The sequence below is a fragment of the Caretta caretta genome, chromosome 16 (assembly GCF_965140235.1).
Source record: "Caretta caretta isolate rCarCar2 chromosome 16, rCarCar1.hap1, whole genome shotgun sequence".
NCBI classification, from domain to species: Eukaryota; Metazoa; Chordata; order Testudines; family Cheloniidae; genus Caretta; species Caretta caretta.
In genome coordinates, this window is record NC_134221.1 from 22,378,927 (window position 1) to 22,396,931 (window position 18,005).

At 43.1% G+C, this 18,005-nt stretch overlaps 1 protein-coding gene across 3 annotated transcripts in view; it reads left to right on the forward strand.

Annotated features, from left to right (window-relative positions):
* The window catches only part of RABGAP1 (RAB GTPase activating protein 1), a 128,908-nt gene that overhangs the window by 49,984 nt on the left and 60,919 nt on the right, over positions 1-18,005 (forward strand). The gene's annotated exons all lie outside the window — the stretch shown is intronic.

The following is an 18,005-nucleotide window of genomic DNA, read 5'->3' on the forward strand; positions in this document are numbered from 1 at the left end:
TCAGTGTTGACAACAATAATAAAGAAAAAGAAAAGACATTATACGCTCAGACATCATGCAACCATGCTTCTCAACATTCAAAATATAACAGTTGCTCAAGAACTAAAAATGAAATATTTTTTTCTCCACAATCAGTATTCTGAGTTTGGATATGATTGTTCTATGCACAAGCAATCCTATTTTACTGTGTTAATCAAATGATAAAGTACTTCAAGAGTAAGGAATGACTGATGGTGAGAGTTCACTGCAAAAGTCCTCTGAGTGAGCGTAAATTCATTGTCCAAAGATAATTAGCAAAATGAGTCTGAGTCAGCCTTTGGCTATCCATGGTCTGATTACACACAACCTGACTCCGATTTGCCAGGAATAATTACAAACATTCTTCTGAGGGGAGAAGGGCATCTGAAATAAGACCCAGTGGGAAATAAAGCTTTGATTTAGGGTGCATGATCACACAAATTAAGAAGAAGGTGGTAGTATCTGTCAAGCAAAATCTCCTGAGTGCTTCTGTTCTATTGCCTCAACTGCTAGGCGAGGAGCTGTCTCCATTCCGGCGTTTGGGTCCTGGAATGAAGGAAGGACCTGTGTGTAGTACAGTAGAGTGCGTGACACACACTCCTCCTGTCTGTGAGTGAGTAAATGCCCTAGGGTGTTTCATTTTCCTTCTTAAATCTGTGAAATCCTTCCACTCTTTCACCTCTTGGCAGAAGCAGAGGAAATAACCTGGCTGTGATGCATTGGAAGTTTCCCTGGAGTCCCAGGCAGGGAGAGTTGGCTGATTCAGCATTGTGATATAGGGACTGGCCACTCAGAAAATACTACAAAATTAACCTCTTGAAGACAATTAGCTTTGAATGAGCCTCTTTGGCATATTATCTCATAGAGTAATTAACTTAGGCAAACGAAAGTGAAGTAAACTTTTTAATATAAATGCCGTATTTGAGAATTGCTGTGGTGCTGGTTGTGGTGACCTAAATGTCAGTTAAATGAAAATGGGACAGGAGTGTTTTTATAGTATTAGTAGAAAAAGGGTGATGGTCTGGAGGGAAAAAAATCTATTCAGTTTGTATACTGAATTTTCTATAGTCTGCATAGAGTGAGGAATGGTGGAAGACATAGAAAAAGGGATAAGGAGCTGCATAGAAAGAGGTCCAGAGATGAGATGAATTCAAGAGTCCTTTGGGAGGAGGAGATGAGAGAAAAGATGTCAGCAGGGGAAGAATTGTGTGCAGCTTTAAAGAAGGACAAGGACCTTGAAGTGGAAGGGAAGAGGATTAAAAGAGTGAAGTGACATGGTCAGTGAAGGAGAGAAGTATGGATTTTGTTTGTTTGTGTGGTTTTTGGAAGAAATTTGGATGAATTTAAAGGGAGTGAGGTGAGGAGCAAAGGACACTTATTGTAGAGAGGGCTGTGGCCTACACTCCTGCAGTGAGAGTGGGATCCTGCGGGTCCTGCAGGATCCTCTGCCATAACAGTAGGTAAAACGTATTTTGTTTCAGGGGCAAAAAAAACCCCAAACCCAGACTGCGGTAATTTGTGGGAACACACTAAATCGCTCATCAGTTTGTCATAAATAGAATTTTAGCAATGTAAAGCAAGTTTTTCTTAAAAAATAAAATAAAGGTTTTAATACTTAAATTTAAGCGAGGGATGGAAAAAAATTTGTCTGTTATAACAGAAAGTCTTTTTACATGGTTTAAGATTTGTTGTGGTCTTTTAGTGATAAAAATTGTGTCTGAATTCCATTTTTTATATATATAATATGTTAACTGACTGGGTGGTTTTTTTAGTAGCATGGGAGAGTCTTGTGAGATCTAAGGTTTTTGCGGGTAGGAGTGGGATAAAAATGCAAGAAACAATGCAGGAATCGGTGGGAATGGAGTGGGTTTTGCGGGACAGAAGCAAAGGCTCTGCTGTGACCATCCTTTCAGGTAGCCAAACCTGGCAAAATCTCTGAAGCATCTCTGACCAAGTTTGATGGCCCCTTCTGGTAGAGTGCAGACACAGCATTGTTGTTCTTCTGTGGTTGGGGAGGGCTTCTCTTAAGGGTGATTCTGTGGACACTTGTTGTAACTTGCACAGCCCTGGTCTGCACTAGGAGTTGAGGTCGAATTTAGCAGCGTTAAATCGATTTAACCCTGCACCCGTCCACACAACGAAGCCCTTTTTTCGACTTAAAGGGCTCTTAAAATAGATTTCCTTACTCCACCCCCAACAAGGGGATTAGCGCTGAAATCGCCCTTGCTGGGTCGAATTTGGGGTACTGTGGACACAATTAGACTGTATTGCGCTCCGTGAGCTATCCCAGAGTGCTCCATTGTGACCGCTCTGGACAGCACTCTCAACTCAGATGCACTGGCCAGGTAGACAGGAAAAGGCCTGCGAACTTTTGAATTTCAGTTTCCTGTTTGGCCAGCATGGCAAGCTGCAGGTGACCATGCAGAGCTCATCAGCAGAGGTGACCATGATGGAGTCCCAGAATCGCAAAAGAGCTCCAGCATAGACTGAACGGGGGGTACGGGATCTGATTGCTGTATGGGGAGAGGAATCCGGGCTATCAGAACTACGTTCCAGTTTTCGAAATGCCAAAACATTTGTCAAAATCTCCCAGGGCATGAAGGACACAGGTCATAACAGGGACCCGAAGCAGTGCCGTGTGAAACTTAAGGAGCTCAGGAAAGCCTACCAGAAAACCAGAGAGGCGAACGGCCACTCTGGGTCAGAGCCCCAAACATGCCGCTTCTATGATGAGCTGCATGCCATTTTGGGGGATTCAGCCACCACTACCCCAGCCGTGTTGTTTGACTCCTTCAGTGGAGATGGGGGCAACACGGAAGCAGGTTATGGGGACGAGGAAGATAGCTCACAGCAAGCAAGTGGAGAAACCAGTTTTCCCGACAGCCAGGAACTGTTTCTCACCCTGGACCTGGAGCCAGTACCCCCCGAACCCACCCAAGGCTGCCTCCCGGACCCGCCAGGCGGAGAAGGGACCTCTGGTGAGTGTACCTTTTAAAATACTATACATGGTTTAAAAGCAAGCATGTTTAATGATTAATTTGCCCTGGCATTCGCGGCTCTCCTGGATGTACTCCCAAAGCCTTTGCAAAAGGTTTCTGGGGAGGGCAGCCTTATTCCATCCACCATGGTAGGATACTTTACCACTCCCGGCCAGTAGCACGTACTCGGGAATCATTGTAGAACAAAGCATTGCAGTGTATGTTTGCTGGCGTTCAAACAACATCTGTTCTTTATCTCTCTGTGTTATCCTCAGGAGAGTGATATCATTCATGGTCACCTGGTTGAAATAGGGTGCTTTTCTTAAGGGGACATTCAGAGGTGCCCATTCCGAGGTGCCCGTTCCTGCTGGGCTGTTTGCTGGTGGCTGAACAGAAATGTTCCCCGCTGTTAGCTACGGGGAGGGGGGAGGGGCTAGCCACGTGCTGGGGGGAGGCAAAATGTGACCTTGGAATGAAAGCACTTGTGCTATGTATGTAATGTTAAGAGCAAGGTTTACCGTGAAAGAGTGTACCCATTGTTCTATAAAATGTCTCTTTTTAAATACCACTGTCCCTTTTTTTTCTCCACCAGCTGCATGTGTTTCAAGGATCGCAGGATCTTCTCCTTCCCAGAGGCTAGCTAAGATTAGAAGGTGAAAAAAACGCACTCGCGATAAAATGTTCTCTGAGCTCATGCTGTCCTCCCACACTGACGGAGCACAGACGAATGCGTGGAGGCAGACAATGTCTGAGTGCAGGAAAGCACAAAATGACCGGGAAGAGAGGTGGCGGGCTGAAGAGAGGGCTAAAGCTGAAAGGTGGCGGCAGCGTGATGAGAGGAGGCAGGATTCAATGCTGAGGCAGCTGGAGGATCAAACTAATATGCTCCAGCATATGGTTGAGCTGCAGGAAAGGAAGCAGGAGTACAGACCTCCACTACAGCCCCTGTGTAACCAACTGCCTTCCTCCCCAAGTTCCATAGTCTCCTCACCCAGAAGCCCAAGAACGCGGTAGGGGGGCCTCCGGCCACCCAGCCACTCCACCCCAGAGGATTGCCCAAGCAACAGAAGGCTGGCATTCAATAAGTTTTAAAGTTTTAAACTTTTAAAGTGCTGTGTGGTCTTGTCCTTCCCTCCTCCACCACCCCTCCTGGGCTACCTTGGTAGTTATCCCACTATTTGTGTGATGAATTAATAAAGAATGCATGAATGTGAAGCAACAGTGACTTCATTGCCTCTGCAAGCGGTGATAAAAGGGAGGAGGGGAGGGTGGTTAGCTTACAGGGAAGTAGAGAGAACCAAGGGGCGGGGGGTTTCATCAAGGAGAAACAAACAGAACTTTCACACCGTAGCCTGGCCAGTCATGAAACTGGTTTTTAAAGCTTCTCTGATGCGCGCTGCACCCTCCTGTGCTCTTCTAACCGCCCTGGTGTCTGGCTGCGCGTAACCAGCAGCTAGGCGATTTGCCTCAACCTCCCGCCCCGCCATAAACGTCTCCCCCTTACTCTCATAGATATTGTGGAGCGCACAGCAAACAGTAATAACAGTGGGAATATTGGTTTCGCTGAGGTCTAAGCAAGTCAGTAAACTGCGCCAGTGCGCTTTTAAACGTCCAAATGCACATTCTACCACCATTCTGCACTTGCTCAGCCTGTAGTTGAACAGCTCCTGACTACTGTCCAGGCTGCCTGTGTACGGCTTCATGAGCCAATGCATTAAGGGGTAGGCTGGGTCCCCAAGGATAACTATAGGCATTTCAACATCCCCAATGGTTATTTTCTGGTCTGGGAATAAAGTCCCTTCCTGCAGCTTTTGAAACAGACCAGAGTTCTTGAAGATGCAAGCATCAAGTACCTTTCCCGGCCATCCCACGTTGATGTTGGTGAAACGTCCCTTGTGATCCACCAGTGCTTGCAGCACTATTGAAAAGTACCCCTTGCGGTTTATGTACTCGCCGGCTTGGTGCTCCAGTGCCAAGATAGGGATATGGGTTCCGTCTGTGGCCCCACCACAGTTAGGGAATCCCATTGCAACAAAGCCATCCACTATGACCTGCACATTTCCCAGGGTCACTGCCCTTGATATCAGCAGATCTTTGATTGCGTTGGCTACTTGCATCACAGCAGCCCCCGCAGTAGATTTGCCCACTCCAAATTGATTCCCGACTGACCGGTAGCTGTCTGGCGTTGCAAGCTTCCACAGGGCTATTGCCACCTGCTTCTCAACTGTGAGGGCTGCTCTCATCTTGGTATTCTTGCGCCTCAGGGCAGGGGAAAGCAAGTCACAAAGTTCCATGAAAGTGCCCTTACGCATGCGAAAGTTTCGCAACCACTGGGAATCATCCCAGACCTGCAACACTATGCGGTCCCACCAGTCTGTGCTTGTTTCCCGAGCCCAGAATTGGCGTTCCACCGCATGAACCTGCCCCATTAGCACCATGATGCCCACATTGCCAGGGCCCGTGCTTTGAGAGAAGTCTGTGTCCATGTCCTCATCACTCTCGTCACCATGCTGATGTCGCCTACTTGCCTGGTTTCGCTTTGCCAGGTTCTGGTGCTGCATATACTGCTGGATAATGCGTGTGGTGTTTAATGTGCTCCTAATTGCCAAAGTGATCTGAGCAGGCTCCATGCTTGCCGTGGTATGGCGTCTGCACAGAAAAAAGGCACGGAACGATTGTCTGCCGTTGCCCTGACGGAGGGAGGAGTGACTGACGACATGGCTTACAGGGTTGGCTTACAGGGAATTAAAATCAACAAAGGAGGTGGCTTTGCAAGAAACAGAATGGCCCCCTCAAGGATAGAACTCAAAACCTCAAGAATAGAACTCAAAACTGGGTTTAGCAGGCCGTTGATTTCATGGAGGGAGGGAGGAGAAAATGAATACAAAACAAATCTGGTCTATTTCTTGTTTTGAGCCACTTCATCTATCTTTATACATCTTGCTGGCAGCAGACTGTGCAGTATGACCGCTAGCCATCGTCATCTCATGGGTGCTCGGCAGAAGATGGTGCAGTATGATGACTAGCCGTCATCTTCTGCTGGCTGCTGATTAAAAGACAGTGCACTGCCGGTAGGACTCAATCACCATGAGATGAAACTTAAAAGGGAAATGACCTGGTTGAGTCATTCCCATGTTTGCCCAGGCACCCCTGACCTCATTGAGGTCGGTTAAAAGAGTACCCAGGACTATGTCGACGACGGCTACCAGTCATACTGCACTGTCTGCTGCCAAAAGGCAATAAACTGCTGCTGTGTAGCAATGCAGTAGTGCATCTGCCAGCACCCAGGAGACATATGGTGATGGTTAGCTGAGTGGGCTCCATGCTTGCCGTGGTATGACGTCTGCACAGGTAACTCAGGAAAAAAGGTGGAAAACGATTGTCTGCCCTTGCTTTCACAGAAGGAGGGAGGGAAGGGCGGCCTGACGATATGAACCCAGAACCACCTGCGATAATGTTTTAGCCCCATCAGGCACTGGGATTTCTACCCAGAATTCAAATGAGCGGCGGAGACTGCAGGAACTGTGGGATAGCTACCCACAGTGCAACGCTCTGGAAGTCGACGGTTGCCTCGGTACTGTGGACACACTCTGCCTGCTACATGCACTTAGAGCATTTGTGTGGGGACACACACAGTCAACTGTATAAAAATGCTTTCTACAAAACCAACTTCTATAAATTCGACCTAATTTCGTACTGTAGACATACCCTTAATCTTTTGGGCACAGTCCACCCTACAGGGAGCTCAGCTGGCTGCTGGCATATAATCATCAGACTTGTTTTGCAAAAGGAAACAATGATAACAGGTTGAAGAAATCTGAGGTTTACATGCAGTTTGCTCTAATCAGCATGCTTCTTATTTGAGGACTTCAGCACCCTAAGGCGGCAAGTTCACCACTTCGGCCTTTGCAGCACTTACCAATATCCTTGAAAATGGTGCAGTGTAGCTGCTCAAATCAACTCATAGTACTGATGTACCTGTCAAATGCTTGGCAATATTGCTTCCTGACTGAGCAGTATAGAAAACCAAGTGCTGTGCTGGCTGACATCAAGCCCTGCCTTCTCTGTAAAGCAACATGTGACACTTAAGATCGCTTCATCTCATGTGGTGGATGTGCATCTGCAGAAGTGTCAGTTCCACTTAGTGTGGGCAAAAAATTATAAACAGAGAGGATGTGTTAGTTACTGGTGTTCAGCCTTCTACCAAAAATTATTTTAAGACCAAAGAATGACTTAAATGTTTTCCTTGTGATCAAGAATACTGCAGCCTTTCAGGTATGCTCCTCTCTGCCAGAGAGCTGTGAGCAGCGAACTATAATTTCTAGTTGCTGCATCAGACTGCATTGTTCACTGTAGACTTTTGGCCTTGTCTTTTGCTTCAGGACAGAGAAAAAAAGTAGGTTTCTCAGTGAGATTTCAATCAACTGCTTTGGTTAAGTGACTAGATCAACTTCTTTCATGCTGACGCTTTTAAAAAAATAACATTTGGAGAGTGTTCAGTGCAGCACACACAAATAGCAGCTGGCACTTCTGCTTCTCCTTCCACATGAGTAATTGCTCCACTGACCCAGCAAGACATCCTGCAATTCTATCATATGCTAAGTGAGAGGGCATGAGTGAGTAGATTTATAGTAGAGGTGGACTGTTGGTCTCAGTGTTCAGTTTTCGTTATTCCTGATTAACTCTGACAACTATACATGGAGTTCTGACATAAGCTGTTTTAATTGTTCTGAAGAGAACTGGTCAGATGTCTTAGGCAGAATGGAAGGACAGAAGGAATTCAGATCTCAGCAATCTTAGTTGAACTCCAGCTCCTTAGTGCTCACCAGACTGCTGTGATCCCATGTGTGTTAAGGCTCCAGAGGCTGAAAGGAGACCAGGCACTGCCCAAAACTGGGGGTGCCTAGGCACACTGTTACGGTGCAGATTCTCTACCTAACGTCCCATCTGGAGAGCGTAGGTCTCACAGTCCAACTGCCCAGCTCCTGGGATGAGTGCTGCTCCCCTGTTGCTTAAACATACTGTCTCCCACAACTCTAGCTGTCTGGGTCTTTCTCCGCTTTACTCTTCAAGGCAACTTGATAGGTCTAACGCGTCACTGTCTCACTTTGCACAGGATTCTAAAACCCCAACTGCTCTTTACTTAATAGTATGAGAGAATATAGATAATTTAGAAAATAAGAAATATTTTGGCTATTTTGGCCCCTCCCTCTTGTTCACTCTTCCCTGGAGTCCCTGGGAGGCCTTCTCTGTTCAGGTAGGCAGGGTTCCCTTGACCTCTTCAGACTCCTGTATCAGCTCCTCTGTGCTCGAGCTGGTGAAAAAGGCCAAAGACCCTAAATAGGTCAACTCTTGCCCTTTTATAACCTTCCAGTCCCTCTCAGGTGACTTCAGGATCTGGCCCCTCAGGTGATCACAGACCTCTATCAGGTTCTATTACTTATCCCCTGACAAACCAGTTCTTCTGCGTGGGAGCTAGCCTATTGCCTAGAATGTCTGTGTTTTAATAGAGGATCATCCCAATTTAATAACTTTCTATTGTCAGCCCTGCATCTTACCCTTTGGAATTTTAGTCCAACTTGGAGGTAAGGAGACCACTGTGCAAACCTGTGCCTTCTCTTTCAAAATAGCGTTTTCAGCTTGATAAAGATACATACAGCGAGTTCATAATCTCACAGAGAATTCATAAATTGCACGACTAGATTCCCCAAGTAGTCATACTTCCCAATACACAAGTATCTGCTCATCATCTGAGAGGCCTGGCACTCTGACTGCCATGGTTTTATCTTTACCATTCTTAGAAGTACTGCTTTTGCAAGACTATTGCTAGCAGTGCTGCTAATGGAAACGCCAAATCAGTGGCACTGCAGTTTTCTGAAGGTGGTGTATCCAGGAGTGAGTAATCTCATTATAGCAGGGCTGCAAAAGGAGTTAATGCAATCCCCAGCTCTCCAGTGCAAAGCTGTTAATGCAATAGGCCTGTTTAAGTATTCACAGTAAGTCTGTGCCCCCTCTTCTGTCTTGATGTTGACCTCTTTGTTTCAGTAGCAGCATTTGATTTCCGTCAGTCTTTTCGTGACCCCAAATGGCAGCGAGGCCCTGCATTAGTACGGATCTGTGTTGACAGCTGCGTTGGAAGTCTCTGGCCTCTTTCAGTGGATTGTTTCTTGTGAGCAGAGTGGTGGACATGAGCTGCATCAATAGTCTTTGATATTCAAGTTTACTTCCCGGTGCGCTTCAGACCCTTTATGGTTTCAGAAGCTGTGTTTTGCTTTCTTCTGCTTGTTAACAATCTCTGTAAGAACAATCCCTGGCTTGTTGCTGCTACGTGCCTGATTCCATGTGGCGGCTGAACAGTGAAATCAAAATGTCTTCCACTGTTTTCCGAATGGAGACCTTGTTTTTTCCTTTCCCTTGAATTTACATTGTGACACTGGAGGTACTTGAAAACCATGCCTTGAGGTGTACACCCTTTGATTTATTGCCTTTGGTAAATATTGGCCAGCATTGTATACTGTTCTTTCATTGTGCGAGTAATGTCTAGATTTTACCCACTTCTCCAAATTACTTTTGATCGGGAATTTGCGCACCATCTGCATGAATCTCCAAAGCTATTAGCAATCCCAGATTGTTACACTCATGGAGGTATATGGAAGAAAGCCAGCCAGAAGAATTAAGGTCATATCACTGCTGGGGACAGAAATGGAACTCTAGATCAAAAGATCCAGGCAATTATGAGAAGCATCTGTTTCTGCTGGAAGCTCAAAAGAGGGACTCCTTGCTTCAAATGTGGTAGCCCTGGTCTTTGGGATGAAGAGAAATCTCTTATCACTTTGGCAGTGGTAGCAATGGCTGGTAACTTCTCCACAGGACTCCAGCCCCTGGAGGGGAAGACAGATGCACGTACATGAAATTAGTCTGTTCTCAGCTGCATTCTGAAATCTAAGGGAGAAGACACTATTGGGTACCTGAAGAAACAATATTCAACACTTTTGGGGGGGTCACCCTTGGACAGAGAAATTCTGTGGTGTGGAAGCTGTAAGTGAATAGAGTATTAGAAGCCCCAAAAGGTTAAAGAATCATGAGATTGGCTTAAAAATCAGAAAATTTAAAAAATCAGGAGATTCTTTTTATTCTTGTTTTCAAACTTTTCTGTGCAACGATTAGAGACCAGTTTTTTTTAATGAATACTGCGATTTTCAGTTATTCCCACAATTTCAGCAACTGGGCCTTTAAGAAACCCACCATTCTTGCGAGATTCGAGATAATATTGCTGGAGTTGACAACGCAGTAAATTATTCTTTAATGGTGATTACTGTAGTTTACATTTTTTGTGCATGATCCAAAGCCCATGGATATAATCAGAAAGACTCCTGTTGACTTGACTTGAGTGAACTTTTGTTTGCGAAGCATTTTGCAAACAATTTTCCAAACGCAGCCTTATCACTGCCTGCTCAACTGTTAGGAACAGAAGTCTAGGGCTTGGTTGTACTGTCTCCCCCACTCTTAGGCTTTGCCTACACTACAAATGCTTTGCTTGCACAGCTATCCCAGAAAAGCCCACAGTGTAGACTTGATTTATGACAACTGAAGTTTTTCTATCGGCATAGTAACACCACTGCCTCAAATGACATTAGCTACGTCAATAGAAGCACTCTTTTGTCAGCATAACTGGGGATTTTGATGGCATAGCTCTGTTGGGTAGTGGTTGTGGAGTTTTTACACACCTGGCTGATATTGTTATGCCAACAAAACTTTGTCTATCATGCTGGACTTAAAACAATCTAAAGAGACCATTCCATTAGCCCAGGTTCCTGTGATAAATTATTTCATAAGTTCAATTGGGGAAGGAGATGACTGTGACCTCTTAGGGTGCTAAACAATCAAAACTGGAAAGTTTGTTTACTTCCTGGGAGTTGTGTATAGGTGACAAATAGTAATTTATAAAATATAGTGGCTAGCTGAAACTATTGGTACATAACATTTGTTGTGTCCTAGATAGCGTTGATTTCCCATTAAGCATTCCATAAGTTATTTTAATAACTGTGAAATGCCTTCAGCAATAAAGTTAGGTTCTGATGAGTTGAATGGAAAAAAGCAGTAGTTTCCATAGCAACTGGTAGCGAGTGGCAGGGAGCAAGTACTCTTTCAGTTATTTCTAAGCAATGGATGAGCTGATACAATTTTTTTGCCTTTTTTATAAGCCATATGCATTAGTCCCAATAGAACAAGTGCTAGGTGCATAGGAAACTAAGGGCTGTCCATTATATCTGATGATGTCTCGACATCTCTTGTGGCTGTATAGTCCAATCTACAAGGAGTAAGGTCATGATCAGATGTCACATAGGAAATTAGCAAGTAGAAAATTGCCTATTTTGTACTATTTTACTTTTAGAATTGTTCCTTTATTTTTATACTCTGCTGTGAACACTGATTCTATTCAATAAATAATGAACAGTTGGATAACAATTAATCCGGACTTTAGGAACTAGTTAAATCAAGACATTGATTTGTTTTAAGATAATATAAGATTAGCTTTTTCTCCTGGGGTAAAAATGATCCATGCTTTCAGTGGACAGGTGAAAACACTTTTCAGAGAACCCTATTTTTTTTAGACTTCATAGAAATGCCCCTCTAACAGAGTTGTGAATTTCAGAGGCGCTGAGTACCCAGAATTCCAATTGATCTCAGTGGGGGCTGCACTACTTTACAGGTAAAGTGCTTCTGTTTTTAGATTAATGATACAATAATGGGAGTTACATGTTTCTTGTTGAACCTCCATAAGAATGCATTTTGCATGATCATAGGTTCTCAGATATTCCTGAACACCGGTGTTGTGGAATAAGAACATCTCTGATCAACTCAGCTTTTGTGCTGCAAAACTGTGCAGTATGGGACCCCACCTCATTTCCCATTCAGCGAGAAGAGAGATGATTTTACATTGTTTTAATGGCTAAGAATTGCCTAATGCAGACCCGCATCTTTTTTGAAGCCGTCTGTTTTAGGAGATCACAGCTAACCGTAATATCAGGCTGTGGAACAATTTTGTATTTATGTACATTTATTTCTGTTGCTGTAGCACTTCGAAAAAGTAACCTACAAAAATCCTTGCCAGTGAAGGGGATGAACTGTTTTAATAAAACTTCTTGAAAACTCACAATTAGCACTTCCCAATCAAGCTGTTCTAAAGGACTACTATATAACATCAGTCAGTAGGTCTCAGGCTGTGGCTTGTGTTCTAGTGGTTCATAAAACAAAAGGTTAAGAATCAGGCATTCATAATGTTGAAGGGAAAGTAGAGGATTAGGAAGGGGAGAGGTTGGTTTATGCGGGACTATGTGTGGGGAGGTGGCTTGTAGCATTAGTGTGTATCAGATAATTGCATTATCAGAAAAATATATTTGGCACAACAGGGATATCTTGGGGGCACATCAGAAAAATCCAGTAGCTGCACAGGTGCCCCTTGCATGCTCTACAAGAGTAATCCTATGTTTGTTACTCCTTAAGGCAATTCCCAATTTAAACAAATATATCAGTATCAACTATTTTTAGAAATCTTTAAATGCAGGATTCTCTCTAGTTACTTTCTCTTTTCCCTGTAAAGCAGTGGTGGGCAACCTGCGGCCCGCACATGGCTCGTCAGGGTAATCCACTGGCAGGCTGTGAGACAGTTTGTTTACATTGACTGTCCGAAGGCCTGGCTGCCTGCAGCTCCCAGTGGCCATGGTTCGCAGTTCCCAGCCAGTGGGAGCTGCGGGAAGCAGCGGCTGCCCGCAGCTCCCAGTGGCTGCAGTTTGCTGTTCCCAGCCACTGGGAGCTGCGGGTGGCCATGCCTGTGGACGGTCGATGTAAACACACTCTTTCATAGCCCGCCAGCATATTACTCTGATGGGCCGCAGGTTGCCCACCACTATTGTAAAACGTGTTTTTCTCCCCATGAGAGCAATAACTTTGTCGATAAAGGGCTTGTCAAATGTAGAACTTAATAGCGTGCGCGTTCCCTGGCGACTACATCTTGACATGGTGAGAAGGCTTGTGTGTTCCAATGATCCTGGGAGTTAGGCTGGTAGAAGCTTTAATTCCTGGTAGGGCCACCCAGGCTGAACAGGTCATAGGGTAGGAACCACATGAAAAGGAGTCCACCCCTCCAGGGTGGTGGCTGAGTGAGGCCAACAACCTCTCATCAGTAGACAGGGATGGTGAAGGCTTTTTTGTGCCCTGAGTGACATCTGACAGTGGAGGAAGGATTCCATTGCAGAGTAGCATGTGCAAATGTTATAATAATTTCACTAAAAAGCTAGATGAAAAAGTTTTTTGTAAGAGTATTTGACTGAATAAATGTGTTAGTCTCATAATATAACACTACTTCTAAGGTGGGAAGACAGAATCATACAGTAGCAAAACCTGGCATGGGCCTCATTTGATTTCCCCCTCTATATACATGACAATTAGATTTGCATACACGCATCTAAACTAGGTGTATATGTCTAATTTTCAAGAGTGCTGAACACCACAACTCAATGACTTCATCTGGAATTGTGGGATCTTCTTCGAGTGGTGGCCCCCATATGTATTCCTGTTGTGGGTGTGTGCATGCGTGCCATGTGTTGGATCCAGAAGATTTTTGTAGCCGTGTCCATTGGTTCACACATTCAGCATGTGTCTCTTCATGCTCCCTGCCAAAGTTATAATACTCTTTGGGTTGATGCTCCCCCAGTTCACTCTTACTGCTGCATGGCTGGAGTCGGAACCCCTGTTCCTCTGCACTCGTGGTGTTTCACTGTCCTCCATCTGTATATAGGTCTTCATTCTGGTTTTTCATGTAGTTAGTTATGAATTGTGGATCCTCAGCATTCCTGAAAATTAAGCACGTAAATCTTAATTTAGATACGTATATGCAAATCTGATTGTAATAAGTGTGGAAGTGGTATTGAGGCCTGTGAGGCTGTGATCTACATACTTGTGTCCGTGTGCTCCGATTTTCTATTTCTGTGTTATACAGTTTCACTGTGGTTGTAGTGGGCAATAAGATTTATGGAGAATATTACTCCTAATAGATATGCCTTAGCTATAGGGATAGCTTCTTAAAAACCCTTCCAAGCAGCATGAGATAGGCACTTGCAATTATACTGATATATACATTTATACAAATACTGTTTATAAAATTCAAAAAATTAGCAAGTGAATCATTTATTGGTACTGTCTACAGGAATATACTACTCTTATTGGATGGACAGAAATTTAGAGTTTTTTATTAATCATTTCTTGTAATAATTTATACCCTAGATCTGAAAAGGAAAGACAACATTTTAAAACAGAAGTTTACATTTCAGGGTATTTCATCTAATTCAGCTGTTTGAGAGCAGGTGTAATTCAGTATATGGTTCTAATTAAAGTTTTTAATGGTTCTGATTCTTGATGGAAGGTTTGTGCTATAGTCGATTAGTGCACTGACCTTTAACCTGTGGGAAAACTAGTTTAAATCCTGCTGGAATATCAGTTTGATCCCAGTTTGTGCACATCACAAAACCGTGATGATGCTTGATGGCTTCTGATGAAGAGGGTCTTAGGACGCTGATAGCATGGGTTGCTGCTGTTTTGGACTAGGATGCATTGGGAGATCTGGGGGAGTGGAGGATGCTGTAGAATGGGACTGAAGTGCATTGACAGAGCTTGTGTAATCTCAAATTCATGAGCAGTAATTCTGTTCACAATTCATTAACTCAGAAAAAATAGAATACAAATTAGAAAATTAAGGGGGGTGCAATTGAATTCTCTTCCATTATTATAGTGGAATCTCTCTCTCTGTGCTGGAGTTAAGTTTTTTGTATTTCTATTAAAAATCTGTATGTTCTGAGGTTTCTGATTTTGGCTGTAGTTATTTGCTCTGTCCTGAAATTTTATTAACCAGTTGTTATTGAGGCCTAGTATTAGAAATCCTGAGAGAACCGAACTTGTTTTTAAATATCTGAAATATTAAAAGTTTGACGCATGCTGTTTTTCTTAGGACTGAATAGGCACAGTAGTAAATATTCCCTCAGGATCTACAAACACCACTGAATCATAGAATATCAGAGTTGGAAGGGACCTCAGGAGGTCGTCTTGTCCAACCCCCTACTCAAAGCAGGACCAATCCCCAATTTTTGCCCCAGATCCCAAATGGCCCCCTCAAGGATTGTACTCACAACCCTGGGTTTAGCAGGCCAATGCTCAAACCACTGAGCTATCCCTCCCCCCAAATCCACTGGACTCTTTTGGTATCTGAATTCTTCTCTGCTTCAGAAAAAGAAGTAAATTTATACCAAAAATACTGTTTTGGGGTTCTTTTCCTAAATATTCTCATCTCCACACTTCATGTTTGGGTATTTATCTGAAGGTAGAATTACAGATCCGAATGTCTGGACAAAAGGTGGCCACTTATATATGCATCTGGGATGATTCATAGCATTTTTCAAACTGATTTACAAAGTGAGTATGAAATGCATTATATTCAATACACAAAAATTCTAGCTCACTTTTTGGAAGCAAGGTTCCTGAGTGATAAGAAACAGTTGGTTTTAGTGTGATGAAAACATCAAATCTGCCAAGTGGCAGTCTGCTAAAATCCTGTCAAGTTCTTTGAGTGTCATTGCCATAGGCCTTGTTTTCAACCGGGTGGGTTGCCTATACAATAAATCCCAGCTCAAACTTATTTGAAGAGGGTTGACAACCTTTATGATTTTGGGCTGGGTTTTCTTTTCTAAAACTGACTTAGTAAGAGCATTCATTGGTGTTTGATGGTAAATTAAAATGCATGTTAATGAAAAGCATTATAATTTTTTTTTTAAGGAAAATATTTTGATGATTGTACCTTTCTCAATCAAGGTGAACACTGGCATATGAGAGTGAACCACACAAGTGTTTCTCTGATCATTGTGTAGCAACGTTTCTGAAAGTTGGATCTTGGGAAGTATATACACCAATTATGCATAAGCAGTGGGGGGGAAGGAGTGTTGAACTGAGCTGAAAATATCCTTGAAAGGTTTTGTATTTATTTTATTGGTTTTATCTTTGAAATTTGTTAATATTGTCAATTGTCAGGCATCGTGTGTTTTATTAATCGGGTGCTATTGTGATACCACTAAAATTGTTTTCCCTCAGCAATCAAAAGAATTTAACAATTTGCTGGGATCAGTTCCCCATTGTAATTTGACATTAGCCTATTTTCTGTGTAACTTGTGTTACATTTGTGTGAGTGCCTAACTTTAATGTGAAGGTTTATAACATTTCTTAGCCACAGTTTTAGTATTCTTCTCCACTTGAGTAGAAATTCCATCAGTTATTTTACAAACCAATAATAATATTAAATCAATCTTCCTAGAAGAAAGTAGAAAAAAAATCAAGTTTGTGTTTTTCAGGGATTATATGGCAGCATGAGCCAGAAGGTTTTAAATTATGGCAAACATCTGTGTTGGAATTTTAACCAAATTCAACCCATATAAATGTAATAAGTTAAACAGCTTTTTTTCAAGGTCAGTATAAATTGTAAGCATTGCACTATGACTGCTTTGGGCTGTATGCTTTCCATCTGTGATTCATATTTCATTAAATACACCTGAGTTTGGCATAACATTTTAGTTTCTGTTGTTTTAGGACTTGTCTGTCCAAGAAAGCCGCATTGATTTAAGTTAAGGGTGAATTTAAATCCATATAGTTAAACCAGTTCAAACGGCTGTTCGGACACTCTTATTTTTGTAAAGAATACCTTATTTCGGGTTAGCTTTAGTCAATTATGAGCAGGTATAACTAAATTGAAATAAGCCATTCTTATATAAAATAAAAATAGCCGAAAAGCCTTTTACATTGGCTTAACTATATCAATTTAAAGACTGTTCTTTGGTAGCTGGCAAATCTCATGTCACAAGTTGTTGTTGTTCTGGAAGAGGAGTCTGACATCTCGAGTTATGAATTGGGCTGTTGGATGTAGAATATGTAAGTGTTCGGTGTGGCTGAGCGAGGAAAAGGGGAAAAGCAGGGCCGGCTCTGGGCACCAGCAGACGAAGCACGTGCGTGGAGCGGCACTTTTCAAGGAGCAGCACTCCAGCCTCTTTGCTTTGGTGGCATTCTGCTTGGGGCGGCAAAAAAACCTAGAGCCGGCCCTGGGGCAGAACACTTTATTTTCATTCCTAAATGCCATACCCAGAGGTGTGCTGGAGTTCTGGTATGACATTTTAGGGCTTGTCTACATGGGAAATATTTCCGGCTGTCCCAGTATAATCAAACCACTCTAGTTATACTGGTGTAACTCCCTCATGTGGACACTTTTATTCGCAGATAAGAATGTTTTTGTTTTTCTTCAGTTTAGCTTAAACCACTTCCAAAGGGACATAAGCTAACCTGGAAAAAGGCTCTCTCTTACACCAGAATATGGACAGTTATACTAGTATAACGGTAGCGCTTTAAATTCACACCCTAATTTATACTGCTGTAACTTTCCCATGTAGTCAAGCCTTTAGCGTGTGAATGTGTGTGTATTTATGCTTGCTGAGTGAGATCACATACTGGATATGGACAGAAAGCTGCGTGTAACAGTATAAGGGAGTCAATCTGTTTTACAAAAAAAAAAAAGGAGGACTTGTGGCACCTTAAAGACTAACCAATGTATTTGAGCATAAGCTTCATCGATGAAGTGAACTACAGCTCATGAAAGCTTATGCTCAAATAAATTGGTTAGTCTCTAAGGTGCCACAAGTCCTCCTTTTCTTTTTGCGGATACAGACTAACATGGCTGCTACTCTGAAATCTGTTTTACAAGGTGTTCAGGGAGTTCATATGAGAAGCACTTCTTGTCACATGCAAACGGTGAAATAGGTTTCAAATCAATGTTTTTAATACAAATCTGCATTTCTGAGGCTACAGGGGGTAGAGTTGCTAAAAACCAGTGTTTATTGCACTGACCACATGGAGAACTAATTCAGAATAAGCCACTCCTATTCCAATGTAAAGGCGTCAATACAGAGAGTTAATCAG